Below are 22022 nucleotides of genomic sequence, written 5' to 3' on the forward strand. Positions count from 1 at the left end.
GTCAATAGAAAAATAAAAACTGTTATTACATAGGATTCGTAAAATAGGACATAAATACACACCCTGCAGAAATAAAATTATTATATATTTTTTAACTTACTTGTTTATATTATTAATTTTTACTTAGGTTATGTTGGGAGAATGAATAAATTGTTGTAGATTAGCTGCAGACTTAATTTTAACGTTTTTTTATTTTATTCGGTGTTTTTTTTTTTATAATTAGGTTCATCTAATCCGTTTCAGTTTATCAGCTTATGATATCCACTTGAACTTTTTCATGGTTTTTTCAATTTAGGTTTAGTTTTTTTTTAAAAAAACTCTTAATTGTATTTTGTTAGACCTGGTTGCTTGTAGATTTCAGTTTATTTGAAGAATGCTGAAGAATAAATTCAGAAGTACTTTTTTTTATTGCAATGGTTAAAATTAGAATGTACTTATTGGTTGTTATTAAATATAATAATTCTCGTTATTTTTCATAAATCGATGATTTACTTATTGTTCTGAAGACAGGAGTGCACTCAAGATTTATCTTTAGGATAGATGGGATTGGTTTGAGATTGGGGGAGGAGTGGTTTGGGTATTGAACTTTCATTGCAGTAAAAATAACGTTCATACAAATGCGCATTTTTCTCTGAGAATACCATTCTTTAGTTACCCATATTTTTGCGTTCCTATAAATTATTTTGTTACTCAAAATTTTCTTTGCACCCTAACGTCCTTTGTTTGCTAAAAATTATTTACATAATATTATATAACTTAAAAAAAAAACAATACAATATTTTATGTTAAACATATTGGTACTATTATAGGTTAATAAACGATACTTAACAAACGATTTTATCTAAAAATACTCAATTTTTAATTATTCTTTAAGTTTCGTAGAAAATAACACTACTATTAAATTAATAAGGTTATATTAAGGTCTTACATAATTAAAATCAAGCACATAATTGAAAATCAAGTACATATTTAAATAGGTAAATATATTTGTCTTTATTTTTTCAAAAATAATATTCAGTATTACATAAAAGATGTCAGAGTTTAAAAATCGTTATAGCTGGTACAAGTATAGTAAAATAGCAGTAGATACACAATTATTAATTAATTTTTAGACTAAGATTATAGTCAGATTAGTTAACCGACAAAATGTTCAAAATACAATTGATTTAACAATTTGTTTATGCATGGTACAATTATTTAAAAATATCAAAGTTACAATTTAAGTTATATTGAAAATTGTATAATTGTCTATATAGGAATAAGGTTACTAGCAACATTAAATTTTTATATACAGTTCAATAAATTACCGATGCATTAAAATTAGTTATTAGTATGGTATTTTAATATGACCAACATATTGAATAAATAAATAAATGTAACCCAATGGAAAATGGTTATCAAACATACTAAACGTTTTTATTAGCATTGATGGCTTGTGTGTATGTTGAATTTTCCATTTCTCCTCTCCAAAAACGAAATTTTTTTAAGTTTTATTCAATTGCAACAGTTTAAACGTATCAATCAATAGTTCTCGTTTCACTATTTTGTCAATCGAAGTTTCCGTGTGGAAATCTGGTGATCGATTGACCTAAGCACAATACGTTAGGGTGTTAAAAAAGTGAAACAGCAATCCATAGCATCGATCAATGATGTAACAATATCTGACTTCCAAGAGATATGATTTACAGTTTTCATCTAAAAGTATGTCGAATCCCAGAATTTCAAAACATGCCGGCCTGTATTTATGACTTAGAAACACATCTGATAGCTGCGGTTGACAAACGGATAGGCCAGGATTATGGTTTTAATGATGACATCATCAATTTCGTTCCATATTTTTTTCTCATCGTAGCCTTCTGCGTGTAGCCAATTTTAGAGCGTTGTAATTCGGCTAAACTTAACGTATCATATTCTAAAATAAAGACGGATTCTTGTTTACTTTTTTATAATCTCACCGTTTACTTCCAAAAGTTCGTTATCGATGTACATTTTATTGCATTTGTTCACTGAGTAATTGGTTAGGTGCATATACCTACCGATCGTTTACATTATTGTGCGTAGATGTTTCATAGGATTCCGTTGCTAATTTGTGAAATCATTGTATATGGTATAAGTGAAAATTGAATTGCATTATCATTTATCAATTAAACTAGTATATTATGGCATTGGCGCATCGCTAACGAAATACAAGAAAAAAAATCAATTATTTACTACATAATATTATCACGCATATAACAAATAAGTTAATAAATATAGGGTAATATTTTATACGTTTATAAACTACAAAACCTTGATAACTCTGAGTGTATCTAATTTTTTACAGCAAGGTTTTAAAATAACAGTTATGAAATTATTAAATTTAATAAAACTAGTGTATTTAAATACTACCCACATTAATAATTATGGAAAAATTCAATCTGCTTGAATAAATATGTAGGCTACCAGAATCAATTTAAATGAAAATTATTCAACTCTATTTGAAATTGAATTTGGTAAAAATTAATCATTTATCGTGAATTTAAAATTTAAAATTTCTACATAAACATAATTTTCCATTGAGATGAGTAAGTACCATACCTATAATATATATGAAAGTTTTTAGACTTAACGCACATTAAATTATATTCCTAATTCCTATAGATTACCCCCTTCGCCCTTGTATCCAAATCTTAGTTAACGTAGCTACCATAACTTTAATAAGTCGAAAAAGATTTTTTTTAATAGACTGTTACGTTATAGTTTCTTATATAAAATATTGTATACGAAGTATTAAATATTAAAATATTATTTTACCTGATAAGATCATTATTATAAGCGTAAATCTTAAGTGGATCACATTTATGCTATTAAAGTATACACACCCGTGTCAAATTTATAGCCATCTAATAACAATGGTTAAAAAAATAAAATATTATATAGTTAAGTAATTAATTTTTATATAATAATATTATATTACTTATAATTTAACAATTTGTTTTTGATTACTTTAGAAATATAAAGCTGACAAATCATATTTTTATATCGATTAATCTTTTTGGGAGATTTTGTTGTATATAAATCCCGGTTCTTCGATTTCCTGTTGTTGGTTTTAAAATACATGTTGAACTTTTATGTTGACTCATTTAAGTTTGAAATTTCATATAACTAAAAATAAATAAGTTCTATTTATTGTATGTTGATTATTTATTAGAAAAAAACTTACTCTGGTGGTAAATACCATGTCATAGGATAAAAGTTATAATCATCTCGAAAACTAGTAACCATTGTGTCGAGGTTGCGAGCTAAATGCTAATGAATCCTCATGACAATTTTCTAACATACCAAGAAAATGATTCGTCTTCTGAAAATCAAATCGGTTTAATTTATTATTTCGTTTTAATATTTTACAGGGTTTAGTACTCGGTACTCAGTGTCAAGCGACTAGCAAGAAAAGTTATCTATTAATATATTACTACTAAATCTACACATTAACCAATTAAAATGAGATTTATATACAAATAATATTAAGTTGAGACTTCAAAATAAATAAATCAAAAAGATGGAATGATTGGTTTTATTAATAACCCAAATACACAAGTAACTGACTTAAATAATGTCTAGTTTAGAAATTAATTTTAAAAATGAGATTCGAACAGTTTATGTAATTTATAGATCCCCACAAGTTGATATTAATTAATTTTTAGATGAATTTGAACAAACTATCCTACGAAGATCTAAAACAAAAAATAAATAACTGCACTATAATAAAAGGTGACTTAAATATAGACAACAAACACAAATTTAGACTGTAATAACAATCTCAACTAAATTAACGAATATAGATTCATTAATCTCATTAACTGTATAACTATATCAAAATAAATAGGATATTTAGATCATGAACTTTTAAAACCTTATATATTAACAAATATAAAAATAATCTGCTATAAATAAATTCATAAACATTTAAAAAGAAGAAAAAATAACTCTTCTTAAAAAAAATCATCAAAACTCAAAAAAATTAAACCTTAGGTATAATTAGGTATAATTATTTTATCGATTCGTCGAAAAGATAAATTACACTCAACAGTAAATAAACATCCATTAAATTGAAAACTTAAATAATACTATTTAAAATGTAAGAATACCTTAACTAACACGATAAAAGAAACTAAAATTAAATACTATAAATCTGAACTAGAAAGAGCCAGAAATAATTTTAAACAAAATTTGAAAATTATAAGAACTATTTCCCATATTCAAACTAATAACAATACATTTGGTGAAAAGCTACATACAATAGGTAAATAAAAAAAAAATATAAAATTATTTTAATGAGTACTTCACAAACGTAGCACTAAACATGTATAACCAAATAAAACATAGGTACGAAACAATCAATACATAACTTAGAAAATACAGAATACAATATATACTAAACAACAAACATTCATTTAATAAATTTAGTTTAATTAATGACAAAGGAATAATAAAAGCAATAAAAGCCCTAAAAGATGACTTTTCTCCTGGGTTAGATAGAATTTCTGTAAAAATACTCAAATTAAATATACATTCATTAATTAAACCATTATCACACATTTTGAATTTAAATATCACTACGTCTACTATTACATAATGTTTTAAAATTTCAGTAATAATACAAGTACTCAAAAAAGGTGAAAAGTCTAATATTGAAAATTATTACTTAATTTCACATCCATAGAATATTGCTAAAGCTTTTGTAAAAATCGTTAAAAAACAATTAGGTAGTCAATAATTACTTTGAAAATAATAATTTTCTAACATGTTTTCGATTTGTTTTCAGATCGAGTATAGATGTACTGAACAAGCAATTGCTACAGTATCAAACTATATTTATTATTCATTTGAAAAAAAATGGACTACTGTTTAATTAGATCTATAGTAACAGCATTTCATACATTAGATTAGTATACTTAAATTATAAAATATTCCTAAATTGCTAAAAATATCAATACATTTGATATTAAAGGAACGGCTTACAATTTTTTAGTTCATGTTTAAAAAATAGAATATAACACGTTCGAATAAACAATGAACTATGTGGAAAAACTTTAAAAATATGTGATGTGCCTCGAGGAACTACTCTATCGCAACCAAATAAATGATTTGAATACATATGGTAAACTAGTTTGCTATGCAGATGATACAGTACTTTTTGTTGAAGGACAGACTTGGGATGAGGTCTTTACATACCGACTTGAGAAATATCCAAACATAGTTATGCGAAAAAATGTATATTTTATTATTTTAATAAATTTAATTATTTATTACTATAAAAAATGTATAATTTTAGTAATTATTTATAGTTGTATTTCTTTGTATTGTGTTATTTTACTGTACGTTTTTAAATATAATATTACATCATAATACATGAATAATATTTAATATAATAGTATTTGATTGTTTTAGTTATATAAGAAACATTTTTTGTAATTATTTTTTTTAAATTGTACTATCTATTTATTAAATTTATATTTTAAAATATGAACTCGTTAAATACAAACATGTTTAGTCTTTTTGAAGATTAAATTAAAATTAAAATAAATAAAACATGTTACAGCAGAAGACGTATGAATACGGATAAATCCATTCTATCTAAAATTATCTTTTTTCTAACTAATACTTATATTATAAAATACAATTAAATAAAAAAATAATTAAACTAATCGATTGAACAGTGTACCTATTTCAATACATAGACATAGTGCTAAAATTTCGGTTAGTTTTAAATGTTTTAATCATATTGAATAGGGAGAATTTTAGAATTTTTAGCTTTTCATATTTCAAAAATTATTAAGGAAAATAGTCAACAGCTTAAAATCATGGTTGTTCAGAATTATTCAATATTTTTTTTGTTTTTCCTGCACCGATAGTTTAATGTAAGATGCGAGTTGAAACGTTGAAAATGACCCTTTTCCGTCCATTGGACAGTTAAAGTCTTTTAGTCTTTTTTTCCGCCCACTACACCAAAAGTTTTCCGTTCAAATCAGATTAATATGCATGCATGTATCGATACGTTTTGTCTATGTTAATGTATAAAATACTAACTGGTAGTTGGATTACTGCCGGAATGTTCTATAAAATAGTTTATCGAATTTAGGATACCGAGAACGACAAGAATAGTAAAGTTTATTTTTTTACCATAATATCGATAGAGGTGGTGGTTTCAGAGGTGGCAGATATAAATTAAATAATTGTTTATTCTGAGTTTTTCTATATTTATCTAAACCACCGATAATCTCAAAAATATTATGTGTGCATTGTGTAATTGCACAGGAAAATCATTTTAGTTTTAGACAAAATTTTAATCTTAGACCTTCAACATTTTAAATTCACAAAAAAATGATAGTGGATCTACACTTCACCTTTTAATTGTAGTATAAACAACTTATGAGGAACCTTAAATTAATTTTTCTAATTTTTTGACAGACTTTAAATTTCCAATATGGAATGTTAGGTTAAGCCTAGGAAATCAATTCAGATATATTTTCTAATGACAAATGTATTGGTTAAAATATTTAAAGTAATTATAACAAAATTGTTTTTGTCAAAAACCGGGTTTACATAAAAATGTTTTGTTATTCTCTTAGTATTAAGACAAATATTAGAAACTTTTTACTTTTGATCCTTTTGATTCAATTTCTTACTAAAAAAGATATCGAAGTTGAAGTTTTGGTTACTCCAAAAGAAGATGACAAAAAAAACACATAATTGTAAAATTAATACATTCATGACTACAGTCAGAATCTCAAAATTATTTTTACTTCCTATGTATTATAATTAAATTATAAATATTTTTATGGCTTACTTGGTATTTTTTTTAAAAATATTTTGCTTTTTTAATGTCCATGGGTGTATTACACCACCAAAAATCCCACGATTCTTTAGGTTTTACAACATGCATGCCCCATTAATATTGCTACATGATGTACAATAGAATAATAATTATTAAAATTTTGTAAGCATATCACACCCCTATGTAACAACAAAATACCGAAATATTTAAATTTGTATGCTTAACTCGATGACCATATGAGATGGGGTAGTGTTATCAAATATCATAAATTCCAGTTCAAAATTCAGAACATATAAAGACACTATCTATACGAACATTTGAGTACTTGACAATGTATCAGCAATAAAATATAGTAACATTTTCTCTAATTTAATTTCAAAATTGAACTAGACAACATAGTTATTACTTAGGGAAATAATATTGAGTATGGTTATTTTGTATTTACCAACAATTATTTACTTAACAAAAAAATACTAAAAATTGCCAAAATTTAGCATTTTAAATAATCATTACTTTATTAGGTAGGTACACTAATAAATCGGGGTTCCAACATTCTAGGTATTTTTAATATATTACTGATACGATTACTTTTTTTGTAAATTATTTTCTTCAGTAATCTGTTGAATAGAACTTGTTTTCTTTGTAGAATCTAAAAACTAAATACAAAAATAAAATAATTAATTTAAACAAAATTTGTATAAGATTTTTTTTGGTTGTTATGAAAACAATTGTGGCATAAAAAATTATTATAAGTTTGAACCATTGAATCTACTGAATCTATTAATAATTTCTACGTTACTTTTTGATTAAATACATTTTTGTCTATTCAATCTCAGATATGGAGAAATGCTATAATGTTACCTATTACTATAATCTAGAATGTCGATTTACTTTCACTGTTGATAAAAAAAATAGTACTGCCAACGTATTATGAATAAATATTATTATTAACCCTTAATATTTTATATTATATTTTTAATATTGTTATTTGTATTTAAATTAAACGAAGCCAAGCTTAATTATCCCAGAACCTCTTTAAAATATAAAAAAAAAAACATTAAAATAACTAGGGTACACATCTCGGATAACATAAAACTTAAAAACAATATAATAAATTAGAGTAAGTTTTAATTGCAATATGAGAATTATTTTAATATAATTTAAAATCAAATATCACTCTTCAATATTGATTACTACCTCAATGCATTTTTTAATTATTTATTTATACTCATCATAATATTAACAATATATAGGAACAAACAATAACATGTTATGATTATCAATCCCTTTTAAGAGTAACTTGTGTTAGAGATTGAGAGCATATATTTAAAATTATTTTAATTACATTAAATACAATTTAAACAAATAGATGAGTAAATTAAAAACAAAAAACAATACAAGTTATCATCTTTGCATAATATTTTAAATAAATGATTAACAAACAATAGGAAGTAGGTAATATTATTAACAATTCAAATTTAAACCAATTATAAACAATTTTTTTTAACATTAGGTGTAAATTAATTTTTTTATACTCATAAGGTATTAAATTAAAATAATTAGACCCTAAATAGTCAATAAATGACTGACCAAAAGATTTTTTTGCATATTTAATAACAGTAAAATAGACTTTATTTCCTCTTTAGTTTTCATTAACAGGACTACTTGTTTTTTTTATTAAACGTTTAAAAACAAACATAATTACAATTTTTTTGTAAAGTGAACTAATTGATAACACGCAAATCTAAATAGTTATATGTCTGGTCGATCGTTCTAAAGTACTTTTATTTAGACAGATTCGTACTATATTGTTTTGAAAGTGATAAAAATATATTAGCAATATAAAAAATACTACAAACATTAAATAAACAAAAATTTCATTCCAAAACATAGTTGTGATATTATAAAATATATATAAAACCGTAAATCAATCATTAATCTATTAGTAAATAACTATAAGAGCCCATAATATATAATATAATGTATGCACCTCATTTAATCATCATATGGTTTATACAAAATTATGAACTTTTCAAATATTTGTTGGAATTTTTATCTATAGGGCATACCTTTTAGAAATGTTTTGGTAACTTACAAATTATTGTTTAAATATTATTATGTCATTGTAACGCATTTTAATATTTACATATCTACGTTATTTGTTAAAGAAAGTTATAAAATTAAAAAAAAGATGTTTTGATTTTTCATATAAATCTAGTAAAAGTATCTATGGGTACAATATGGTTCATCGTTTTATTGTTGTGTTACAGTGTTATCATTTTTCTGATCAAGTGCAACAAAGTATGATCTTAGTATTTCCTTCCGTTTTGAAAGTATTTTTTTAGATCAAAAGTATCCGTTAACAGATTTCCCACTATATTGGATAAAATCATGTTATAGGTAGGTTCTTTGATTTGGGCTCAAAACGAAATATTTTTATACGAGTACAGTAAAGTTGCTTGCCCCCCCCCATGTTTTACACTTTTAGTATGGAAATGAAAACTCACTTATGAAATGTATACATCTTGAATGTTTTCGTAATCGAAAGAAAAATGCTTACATACATCTAAGATAAATACAAATATGATATTCGATACCTGGTAAACTTCACGATGTATCTAATGTATATTTTCTTTTAACTCACAACTTACAATATTGTATCATGTATGCGCTACTTTTGAATACACTCGATCAATTTTTACGGGTTTTACTTTATCTTATTTTTCGTTCACAGTTGTAGTAGTATACTCGAGTGAATACAAATTTGTTGAAACTTTGAAAGTTTAAAATATGTTACCCATGTTTTTTTCATCAAGATGGTTTGTCTTAAAATTTTCAAATAATATTATTCGAGTATTTTGAAATATGTTAAAGAAAATAGAAATAAATTCAATTATTTATAAGTATCATATTAAATTTCTTTATTATTGTCAATACCATAAATAAATATAAAATTAATGAATAGTGTTAAAATAAAACTTACAGTAATTTATGTAGCAAATAATTGTTTCAATTCTAGTATTTTAAGATTTTCCCTACGACTTACAACATTTGTTTTAATGCCCATTTTGTTATCAACGACTATATGTTTTGATCTGCAGCAAGAGTTTACATTACATTTTATATACATAAAGCCTTCGTTTGTGTAAGGATAATTGAATTTGGCGAATAGCCACTGATATAAGAAACAACGAAAGCATCTCTATTTCTTGAGAATAAACGTCGGAAATGCTTAATAAAACCCATTACATTGTTACTTCATTATGTTTTGATCTTTGAATATGTTTCTCTGTTTCAATTTTTAGGCTTTTTTTTTTTTTTTGCTGTGATTATTTCTTATAATTTAATGGGTTGTTCACCTTATTTCGTTGGCCCGGGTTATGGTCGCCGACCCTATTATAAACATTATAAACTTTGAACGACTATTGTTTGAGAATGGCCAAGCGGAAAAGGTTAACGAGCCCTTGAAAACTCTTGAAACTTTACCCCTTCTAAAAGATGCCAGTGTTATAACTAAGAGTCTCCAAATGCAAATTAAAAGTGAGGGACAAAAAAAAAAAAATAAATACAAACAAAATATAAAATAAAGTTACCGGGTCGAGGACTTGGATTCCTATATATTATTATGTGACTTATTTAATTGATTTTCTTTGCGTCTCTGTATTTTCCTATCGTAGTCGATGTTTACTTTTTTTTATATTAAAAGTCTTATAATAAAAATGATTTCCGCCGTTAACTCATTGCGCACAGATATGGGTAATGCGTTTGGTACCTATTGTTTAATCGTTTGTAGGTCCCGAGTAAACATATAATATAGTAGGTATATAAACTTTTTTTCTCATAGGCGTATACTCTGCAACTTAACTGGTATTTATTCAGAAAAGAAAATCTTTGGCGAGTTTATTTTTCATTTCCTCGCTGATACACAACTGTTTATTAATACTATATTGGCTGATGGAATAATAGTAATAATATACAATGCACGGCAGGGCGAGCTTAAAACTTTAGTAATAAAACCCAAGACAATAGAAGTCCACATTGATTTGTTCAATGACGAATTTAATTGTATTCTTTCTGGGAACCCCTTGAATTGGTAATATCTTATGTTTATGTTTCATACGGCCATAACTGCACTGTAAGGTATTTTAAAATATTTATTCCAAATATTGTTTGGTAATTTAAATCTATTGTTGTTTGTCATAATACTCATAACTTATAATTTATAAACGAAAAAATAATTTTTATTTACATTCTTTGTGTTTTTAGAATATCTGAATGTGAATATTATCTTTTAGCGTCCAGTGAATAATACGTCCACTGTTCAGTAATTCTATTTACTTATTGGGGAAATCATTATATATGTATAATAATTTAATATTCTGTAAAATAAACTGAAAAAAAAATGATTCATTAATTCATTAGTTTTTAAAAAAAATATGGGGTAATACCTACCTATATTAGTATATTATCAATATTATTAACTTTTTATTTTAATAAAATATATTTTTACGAATCGTACTAACAACTACTCGTACATCAATATGAATCTGTTATCTAATTGATACCACGAGAATAAAAAACCATTTTTTTATTTACAATATTTAATGTTTATAATTTTTTTTATGCTGAAATATAATAATGTTATAGTTAGCGTATTTCTTGGTATTAATATCATAATCATTTATTTATATCAGTTATTATATTATTTTTTAAGTAAACATGTCATCTAATATGAAATATATTCGTTTTTTGTTTCGGTAAGAAAATATCTCTACACTTACCGAGTAGCCGAAATAATAGCTTTGGGGAAGTAAACAACTGATGGTAAAAGTTTTGGAAATAGTTTCTTTGAAGTATTCGAGAGTATAGGGCGAAAATATGTACTTACGTGTTATAAGAACTTTTTGATTATATTGAATTTTTGATTTTTTTTTCTTGCGATTCAATTTACGAGACATTTATAGTTTAGACTAATAAAGATAAAATGAAAACTCGCGTGTATCGTGTAAATTAATGCGCACAAATACATTTTTTTTCATTTTCTCTCGAGACGGTTTATCGGTATTATTCGAGTCATTTGAAATAGTGTTCGTGTTTTCACGTCGTATTCGTTTAATTATAAGACTTAGGTATGCATACGATTAATGTATAGCGAGTAAAATACGCTGTTCTCAAATCACAATAATATGCACATACATTTGTGAACTCTGTCGATCATATTACAATGTCATACATACCTATGTATTTTGTATATGCGTTAGTTTGAAGTTTATTCGTGTCCAGTGATTAGAGACTGCGGGGACCCGTCGGCTAAATTACAAAAAGATTACAAAGTCAACAGGTTTTTCTTTTTTTTTCTGTAGCCATTATATCTGTTTGCCTCAATAGCAAAATAATTTTGGTATATTATTTCCTGTGTATGTGGTTCTATAATAATATATAATTTAATACAGCCCATTCATAAATGTATGATGCATCAAATTAAAATAATCTAAACTATATAATGGTGTATAATCAGACTTAGAATTGTATGTTGTATGCAGTAGGTGGTCTGCGTCGGAAGTCGCTGGAAATGACTAAAACACAACAAAAGTGCTCAAAAACGAGGCGGCGGTGGACTTGTTTTTCAATCAGATATTTTACATTAATTATAAGTAATAACTAAATTAAGTGGTTTTGAGCTCGTATAATAGTGTTATATTTTTAACTACAGAGTATGTATTAAATTACATTAGACAAACTTTAAATTGTTAGACTAAAGCTAATACACATTGACAAAGAAAAAAAAGAAAGAATAATATTCTTATAGGTTGTAGTAATTTGATGATTAATCGTAAATTTAATTGAAATAAATTAATGTTAGGTGCGGGAGTGCATAAACCTATGCATAAACTTTCAAATGTATGAGATCACTAATATTATATTTCGTGCTCATATAATATTTTTTCATCATAATTCGTATAAGGCATAAATAGTTAACTAAATGGTACAATTATAAATTGCCTGTGTTTTAAGTCCCAAAGATAATCGTGCACAGACTGAAATTTGTTATGCCTATCCATTATTATCAACGAATATTAAATCAAGGGGGGGGGGTAATTAAAATATAATATCCATCAGATATTATTCATACCTACGTCATAACATACTTATTAATATAAACATTAATTAATTATTATTTACTTATTAATATTCACCATTTAGAATTTATTCTTACAAACTGGTATCAATGACAACATTTTTATACTTTTATAAATTTATAAAATTTAAATATAATAAGCTCAAGGAAGGGGGTATTTACCCTTTTACCCCTCCCTTGGATCCGCCACTGCTTGGTATAATAGGTACATATCATCTATTCGTTATTCACTTTGTAAACAATGGAGACATTTTAAAAGTGACAAACAGTCCACTTTAAAAAATGATTTATTAGGTATTTGTATTTTTAATACCAAAATATAATTATAAATTAATATAACAATACAATATACCAAACGGTATTTGTTTTATGTTTATAGAGAATTGACCGGTTGCTTTTTAATTTAATTTCAATAAAAGGTTTATGCGACAACTGATAACTATATGATATGAGTTTAATCTTAATATTTTATTTAACTCTTGATAAATATTTTTATATAAATATAACTTCTCAAATAAAAAAACTCAATAACAAATATTTACACACTTAAACAATTATTTTAAGTTTCTAATGAAATAACCTTTATATATTTTTAAATATAGTAAGCAAAATTCAAATAGAATATTATATATACTTAGTGATTTTTTTTGTAAGTCCAAACAAAGTTATTAAAAACTAAACTTATAGTATAAGTTAAAAAAATATATTATAGCAAATTATCACATGTATACATTTTTGGTTCAAATGCGTTCTTAAAATAAACAGCTGGTAATCGATATATTAAGTTACTCATTACGTTGTATGTTGTATTTTGTATGTATTCAATTTATTTTTTCAGTAATTGATCAAATAATGCGGCTTACAGTTTTTTATAATTTTTTTTAAAATCCTTATTAAAGTATTCTCCTATTTATGGCTATTGTTTTATGAACATTGAGCGTGTGACGTGCTACACTATACTATTCATTCGGTTAATATATTATTATCCATATGGTGCTTGGCGAGTTTTTATTAGAGAAGATAGGACGGGAATGAGATATGTATTGAAGGACATGAAAATATACTAGTTCTATCAGCTCTAGACAAAATATTGTTCCATTTAAAAGTTTGAACATAAAGTAAATGTAATTTAATCGGCGTCTAATATCCAGATATTCCAAGTGGAGACTATCTTGAATTGTTTTTAGAGGTGTTGACAAAGAAGGGAAAAGGTCTTTACGCCGTCGTTTTGTAGCCGTATACCGTAAAGATTTTCTCTGAACACGTTTAAGTAATTCAATTAAATCTATTTGCGACGGATTCTTTAGTATTGAACAATACTCTAGTATTGGCTTGATAATTGAGACACATAATGTTTTTTAGACAGAGCTCATCCTTAAATTCTTTTGTAATCACTTAAAAATATAATTCGAACAGTATAACCAAAAATGATAAAAACAATTATTCGATTGTTTGATATCAAATCAATAAATTCAATGTCGATGGCAACTAATAGGAGAGGATGGTGGTATATATATGTCGCTGTAACAAATTCGTCACCAACTTGCATTTATTGCCACTTATACAAAAATCAGCTCGACAATGTCAATGAATAGGTAAGTACACGTAATTTACGCAATACGCATTGAATTGTATTTTTTTTGTAAAAAATATATATTGTAATTACTCCACTACCTTTGGTATTACAACTGTTTTAGGAATACTTATTAAGGTATGTATTTAAGTTATATAAATCCAGTTCACAGTCATTTATTTTTTTCATATACTTCACCACGTTCCTTTGTGAAAAATAATCAAAGTAAGTACATATTATATATATTTAATCAAAACGTGTTTAATTTTTTAACATTTTGTTAATAACCATTAAGGTTTTACTACTCAATAAAATATATTTTTAAATTTACAAAGAAATTTACCACGAGACGTGGTCCGATTAAAGTCTCTTTGAATATAATTATTTTATTTAACATATTATTTTGTAGTAAAAATACTTGTTTTGAATTTAAATATTGTCATTTATCAGTATAGGAAATGATCTACTATAAAAAGAGATAAGGATTCAAACGTTTTATTACCATTGCCTCGTTAGTAATATTTAAGAACTATTGAATTTGATTAATATATTTTACTTGGCAATTCTCACAGTTGTCATGCAGCTGAATAGTTCTTTTTCTATAACACATCAAATATTTTAAATCGTTAATATTACTTGTATACAAGATCACATCGTGACAATTTTTCGTATCGGTAGCATACTCAGCAAATATTGTACCCATCACATGATTTATAAATCTAAACTGAATGAAATACTTAACAGTTAATATGATATAGGTAATTCGATATTAGTAAAATGCATTTGTATTAAAGCTGATTTATGTATTGTAATTTGTATTTAATAATAAAAGCTCACAATCAATTTGTAAGTTTTCTTTTTAAACTTTCATACAAGGCGCAGTTAATAAACGAAATAAAAAAACTTATAATACTCGGTAATCTCAATAATTTAATTGAAATGATGTTTTGAAAAATTTACCAATAGACAATTATTTGTTTAATGAATAAAAATGATCACGCTGTACTAGTTTGTTTACCATAGAATATTTTTTTATAAAAAAAATATGTCGGAAATATATTGTTTAACATAAATTGATTTATCTTAGAATTCTTATCTCTAAGATATCTTTTAATTTTAAAAGCTCAAACGTTCTTTTGATTCAATTCATGGAAGTACAATATTTCGTTAAAAGACTTTATTTTAATAACAGATAGTTATTATACACTTTTTAGATTAAATTCCTATGACTCAAAATGATCATTATAATACGCAATGTTTACAGATAACATCATAACTAATGGAGGGACATACTACATAAAAATCACAAATTTCACATAAGCACAGTGAACAATTTAAGATTTAAAACAAATCAAAAATTAATCTGAAATATTAAATTTGAGAAAATAATTTAATAATTAAATTTGACTGTCGAATTCGATTACTTATATTTAAAAAAATATAATAAAAAGTAATTTTCCTTAAGCTAAATTCCAGCTAGTTATTATTATTATAATTTTTTTTAATAAGAGTAATTGCATTATAAAAATTTTTGATGTATATTTTTTTTTTATATCTTTATATTTTGTACCTGCATTAAATGAGAAGATTACAATATTTATGCTTTAAAATCATATATTATGTATATTTGTTTGCCTATTCTCAAGGCGTAAAGATCACCGACGTTTTTACATTATAAAATAAAATTAATAAGTTAACCAACTATTACAGTAAGTGTAAAGTAAGTTGGTAGGTATCTAATTTTTGGATTCTGAGAATTGACGGAGTTTTACATTTTACAATAATATTTTTCGGGACTAAAAATAAAATAAGAATATTTATTGCTGTAAATTAAAAATTGAATAAAAATAGAAATTTATTGATTATACATTTAATAGTAGTTTTTATTTAATATTATGACATACAAACAAGTTGGTAAAATGAAGGACCTGCTGCCGTGTTTATATGTATTGACTATTAATTTAGTAGTCGATAAAATCTTTTGTTAATTATTTGTCCCTATTTCATTAAAATATCATATAACTTGTAAAATTGTACACAAAAATAGTTCATATATAGAATGTTAATAAAAATATACCTTAAATATATAGTATCTATTCTATTATATAAATTTATTTTTATAAACACATACAATTTTAAGAATTTGGCTTAATTATAGATAATAAAAAAACCTAACCTAACCCAACCTCGTATAAAAGAAAATAAATCTTAGACTGAAGACATAAAATATTAATATGTTAGATAATATAATTTTTGGAATTATACATTATTAATTATTGTGTCAGTAGTTCATAGATTGATACATAATAATTTAACAATATTTCTGAGCGGATTGAAGACATAATTAAAGTATACATTGTTTACTATTATATTATTGTGTACAAATATAACTACAATAATATCTATTATTTTTTTATTTATATTAATCGCCATAGTTATAGACTTATAGTGTATTGCCAAGTTGAATATTGAATTCAAATTTTATGATACATATTGTTCTTGTGAAAATGTGAAAATGCGACGTATAAAATATGAATATTGAATAGTTAAGTTTTAAAACTTTAAGTAGGTACAAAAAAATTGATATTAAAAAAATATACATTGAATAGAATTCATTTACATACAGTTGACTACATTTTAATAATTTTACATGCACACAGCGCAAGAAAACTATTGGTAGTGTGATGTCTGTTTTCTAGAAAATCATTTTAAGTGGTATTTAAAAAATGTAATATAGCATGCGTAATGATTATCGATTGTACATTTTTATTATGAATTTTATATTAAAATTTAAACATTGGTATTTTAAGTTTATACTCAGATAAATAAACAATGTTTAAATAATATTCAAAATTTTAGAAATATACATGGAATTTCTGGTTTTGTAAGAATCATTTAATGATCGAGGACTTGTTTTGATGTAATACCAACAATATTATGCAATATTGTTGCATTAGAAATTGTTCACCGATATCAAATATTATACATAATTATTAAGGTCAATTTTAAACTGTTGTACTGCACAATTCATATCATGTAAATGTATGGTTTTGGCAAATAGAAATTATTTATTTATATAAAATATTATGGGATACACCTGATATCTTTGTAATATTTAAATTGTATTTTCATAATTATCTATAATATACATGAGTTTGACGATTGAGTTATAATAGAGTTTAGTCAGAATCTAGAACGGTCTATTTTGGAATTATTATTTTTTATTATATAACTTAAAACTTAAAGTATTTAAAAATATATATAATTTATTTATATGTAATTAAATGTATACGTATATAATACTTTAGAGCAGTGGTCTTCAACCTTTTTGGACTCGCGACCAATTTTTTTAAGCCTACATTTTTCGCGACCCACGTAATATATTTTATATAATATATATCGAATTTGTATATTTTATGTATATTTTTGATAGGTTCCTTATATTTATATATATTTTTTTGTAAATCAATAAATCTAAAATCATATTACCATCAGTATATGCGTATTAAATATAGTATAACCATACGGTCCGTACGACAATTATTTGAGTGGAGTACAATTAATGGAGCATACGGTGTATAGCTGTTAACTGCGTGATGATGCAGTTCAGAAATATTTCACCGACCCTTCTGTGTCAAATTGCGAATTCCGTTAAAAAGAAATAAAGAAGGGTGTCGTATTAGTGTCTAGTAGGCACCCAGCTGCAAGCGTACAACACTTGTCTAATTAATAGCAGTAATGGCGGGTGTTCGACGAAATTGTCGGTAATTCCATTTGGAATTTTCGACATTTTTAGCTACGCCTTCGTCGTAATTTTTAAACGCACTATATACGTATCAGGTCGGAATAATACACCTAATAATATGTGTTTTGGAGGCAGAAACACGGTCGGTTACGCTGTAAATTAATAGTTCGTTTTCGGTGGGTGCTGCAATTGGAACGTGCTAAACACAATGCAGCCGTCGCCGCCCCAACGTCGGGGTAGACTGATGCTGGATTCATTTGGGCTCGGGTTTTATAATTATCTTATTTTTAATCTAAAAATAAATTATAGCCCCCATGCGCGCATCAACAAGTAGGCAGGCAGACAGGTATATAGATAGTCTGATAGTGCGTTTGGTTGTTGTGTAGGCGTGGAAGGAGGGTGGCGAGGAGGAGACGAGAACACGGCTGCAGGCTGAAAATTACCTGGACACATGCCTATGTATGGTCGAAGAAGATGAAAAAAAAAAAAACTGGAACTATAATATAGTATAGGTATGTGTTTACTATGTTATATATATACTATTATATATTATACCTGCCTACCAGACAAAATATATCCCCACATTTTGTTTTTATGTAACAATTGTTATTATTATTTATTACACGATTGCCGTTTTTTTATAATATACTTTTCGTGGAGTTTCAGACCTACGTGATTTAACGAATTTACCAGTAAAATTATGATATACACAATACACTTACACTAATGTACAATGAAAAAGGTCACAATACAACAACAATTGTTTTAAAACTTGTATCTAAAAATTAAAATCTGTCATAAATTATATGTCCAATGAACAAATAATGTACTGCTATAAATTATATAAAAAAAAAAAAAAACCATAAAAAACGTTCCTTTAAGAAAACTGGAGTTTATTAAAATTGTGTCCTCCTAATTCCTAAGCAAATTTAATGTTATAAACTTATATAGATTATAAATTTATAACTTATGGGTAAGTGTAATTCGTAATTAATTCTGGAAACAATTGCATTAAAAGTTTACTTTCGTTGCTTATTGATAAGTGATTGTGGCACATACACCATGTTATAAACTTATAGTAATTTTATAGTTTTAATATACAACATTAGTATTGTAGAACAACAAATAGGATTCATGTCATATAATACCATAATATTATAGTATAATATTATGGCAGTAGAATTGGTTACTATGTAAAAAATTATATTATATAATTATCGGTCTTTATTTTAATGCATAGTGCAATACACTATTAGTATCTCGATGAATAATCCAAACATAAATAATCTAAAAAAAATAAATAAAATGGATTATAGGTGTGTGCAGTATTTTTTTCAACAGATTTTTATTTAAATTTATTTTTATAGTTGTGTGTTGATCTCAATGTTATGATATAGAAAATATATTTTTTTGTATTTATCCATAACTTAAACTGTGAATTATTTTCCAACATATTATATAGATTCAGTGGTCATTTTTTTTTAGTGACAAAAAATAAACAATGAACCCACTATGATTGTGTTGTTTCCACCCACGTTAACCTAATATGTCATATTTCAAATTCTTAAAATTAATTTGAACTGATAAATATAAAATATTTAAATATAGTATTTAATTTTTAAGCAATTCTATATTTTATTTTATTTTCCCAGTAATTTTTTTATTAACATTTGTATGTATAAATAGTAGATTATTGACGTAAATGCAATTAACAAAGTAGGTTAGTATACCAAATTGACTAACGTATTCAAAAATATTTTCTTGGATTCATATATTTTAATAATAAAAATATTAAATTTATCATGAATGTATAATTTTATCTGGTTATTATAATCTATCACATATTTACACGAATATCTTAGATTCTGTACGTACAAATTTAAAAAGCGTATTATAATTAATACAAATAAAAATAAACAAACATATATTTTTAGCTTTATTACTTTAAGTATTAGAGAAATATTTTGAAGCCATATTAACACTTTTTAATAAGTATTTAAATGTTTTATTGAACAAATAAAAATATTAAATTGTGTGTTATCAAATTCTATAATGAAAATTAAACAGGACCTAATAACATATTATTTATGGTAATCAATATTTACGACTGCACTGAATCATTAACAATATTTTACAGTTTTTATATAAAAATCAAAAATTGTGCGGACAATTTAATTCATGGCACTACAAACACTTCGTCGGAATAAAAATACACCGGACTTTCTAATATAGGTAGTTAAAATTAAAAATCTTATGGTTGTACACCCCATGTGATTTTGTTGTTCTTAATCACAATTTTCATTAAAGGTTTAGAATGTGACGATGTAATGTTTAATGAAACCCTACTGCTGTGCACATCCCTTATTCTGTGTTGTTCAGAATGCTCAGTTCCCAGTTACTGCAACACCCCGTTACCCCAAAACTATGTTATGCACTCCTCAAAGTAATATATTATCGTTTCGTTTCGTATCCAGTTAGTTGTTTGGGTGTGCGGGTGTGCTGACACAACGCGTGCATTCTTTTTGAAAGTACACATAATTTTAAAAATGTTTATGCATTTTAGATAAATCTATCGAGATTTAGTATTTGATAGTTGGAGATATTTAATGTAATTTCCCTGAAATTGTATCTAAATCATATTTAGGCACATGTAAATTCTACCAAAACCGAGAAAAATAGGTAGGTGCCTAATTTATGTAAACTCAAATACTGAAATAACATTCAATAAACTAGTGTGAAGTGTGATGTGAATTTAAAATTATTGTTGTCGAATTTGCCAAATTTTGCAACCTAAGTAACATTTCGGCAGAAATAATAATATAATATTGTTATTTGTTTATTTTTTTTTCTCAAGTTATAAAAAAACCAATCATTATTAATTTGATAAAATTATAAATAAAACTATACAAATCATTCTATGAGATTTTATCGAGGAAAATTAAATAATACATGTTAGGAAAACCATGTGAAACAAAAGTTGTTATTAGTTATTGTTTATTAGCGAAGTTCATAAATATTAAATTTACGCAAAAGGATTATTTAATTCAATAATTAATGGTTTTAATATTTTAAGAATTATCTGTAGTAGAATATGACGGTATTGAATATTGATCCTTATATCTTATAACTGAGATGCACATATAAAATGAATAAACAAATTATTCAAAACTCACCACTGTAGTCGTAAAATATCTTATGTTTAATTTGTTTACATCAGACATGTAAGGTAGGTCGTAGGTGCCAACATTTTGTGAATTCACGTAATACAAAACTATACGAAACAATTAGTTGTGAACAACCCTTTAAGAATATATTATTTTAACCTCCGTAAATAGTAATAAAATGGGTTATAACTTATAAATGAGTAATCTCTGGCTTCTACCCTGGTAGTTGCAAACATTTTATGAATAACATAGTAACTATGTATTTTAATATGGATGACACGGCTTACACCTTAAAAACTAGAGATATAGATTTAATAACTTCTACTCCAATAATAAAAATAATAGTCTTTGATATGCGGCAATGCTTACCAACACCGGATCTCAAAACCAATGTGGTATTTTACAAAAGACAGCTTTGGACCTATAATGAAACAATAAGAGATATCGGAAAAAAGACAACATATTGCTGCACGTGGCGTGAAGCTTCTGGTGGTTGTGGGTCAAATGAAGTTACATCGATTCTTTACAAATATATTGCAGATAATGCGCCGAATAGTATTGCACATTTAATTACATATTCAGAT

At 25.4% G+C, this 22022-nt stretch overlaps 1 pseudogene; it reads right to left on the minus strand.

The window, feature by feature from the left end:
* Positions 1-1312: 1312 nt before the first annotated feature.
* On the minus strand, positions 1313-21495 carry LOC132927348 (tubulin polyglutamylase TTLL6-like; annotated as a pseudogene).
* Positions 21496-22022: the final 527 nt, after the last annotated feature.

This window comes from Rhopalosiphum padi, chromosome 1, assembly GCF_020882245.1.
Source record: "Rhopalosiphum padi isolate XX-2018 chromosome 1, ASM2088224v1, whole genome shotgun sequence".
Lineage (NCBI taxonomy): Eukaryota > Metazoa > Arthropoda > Insecta > Hemiptera > Aphididae > Rhopalosiphum > Rhopalosiphum padi.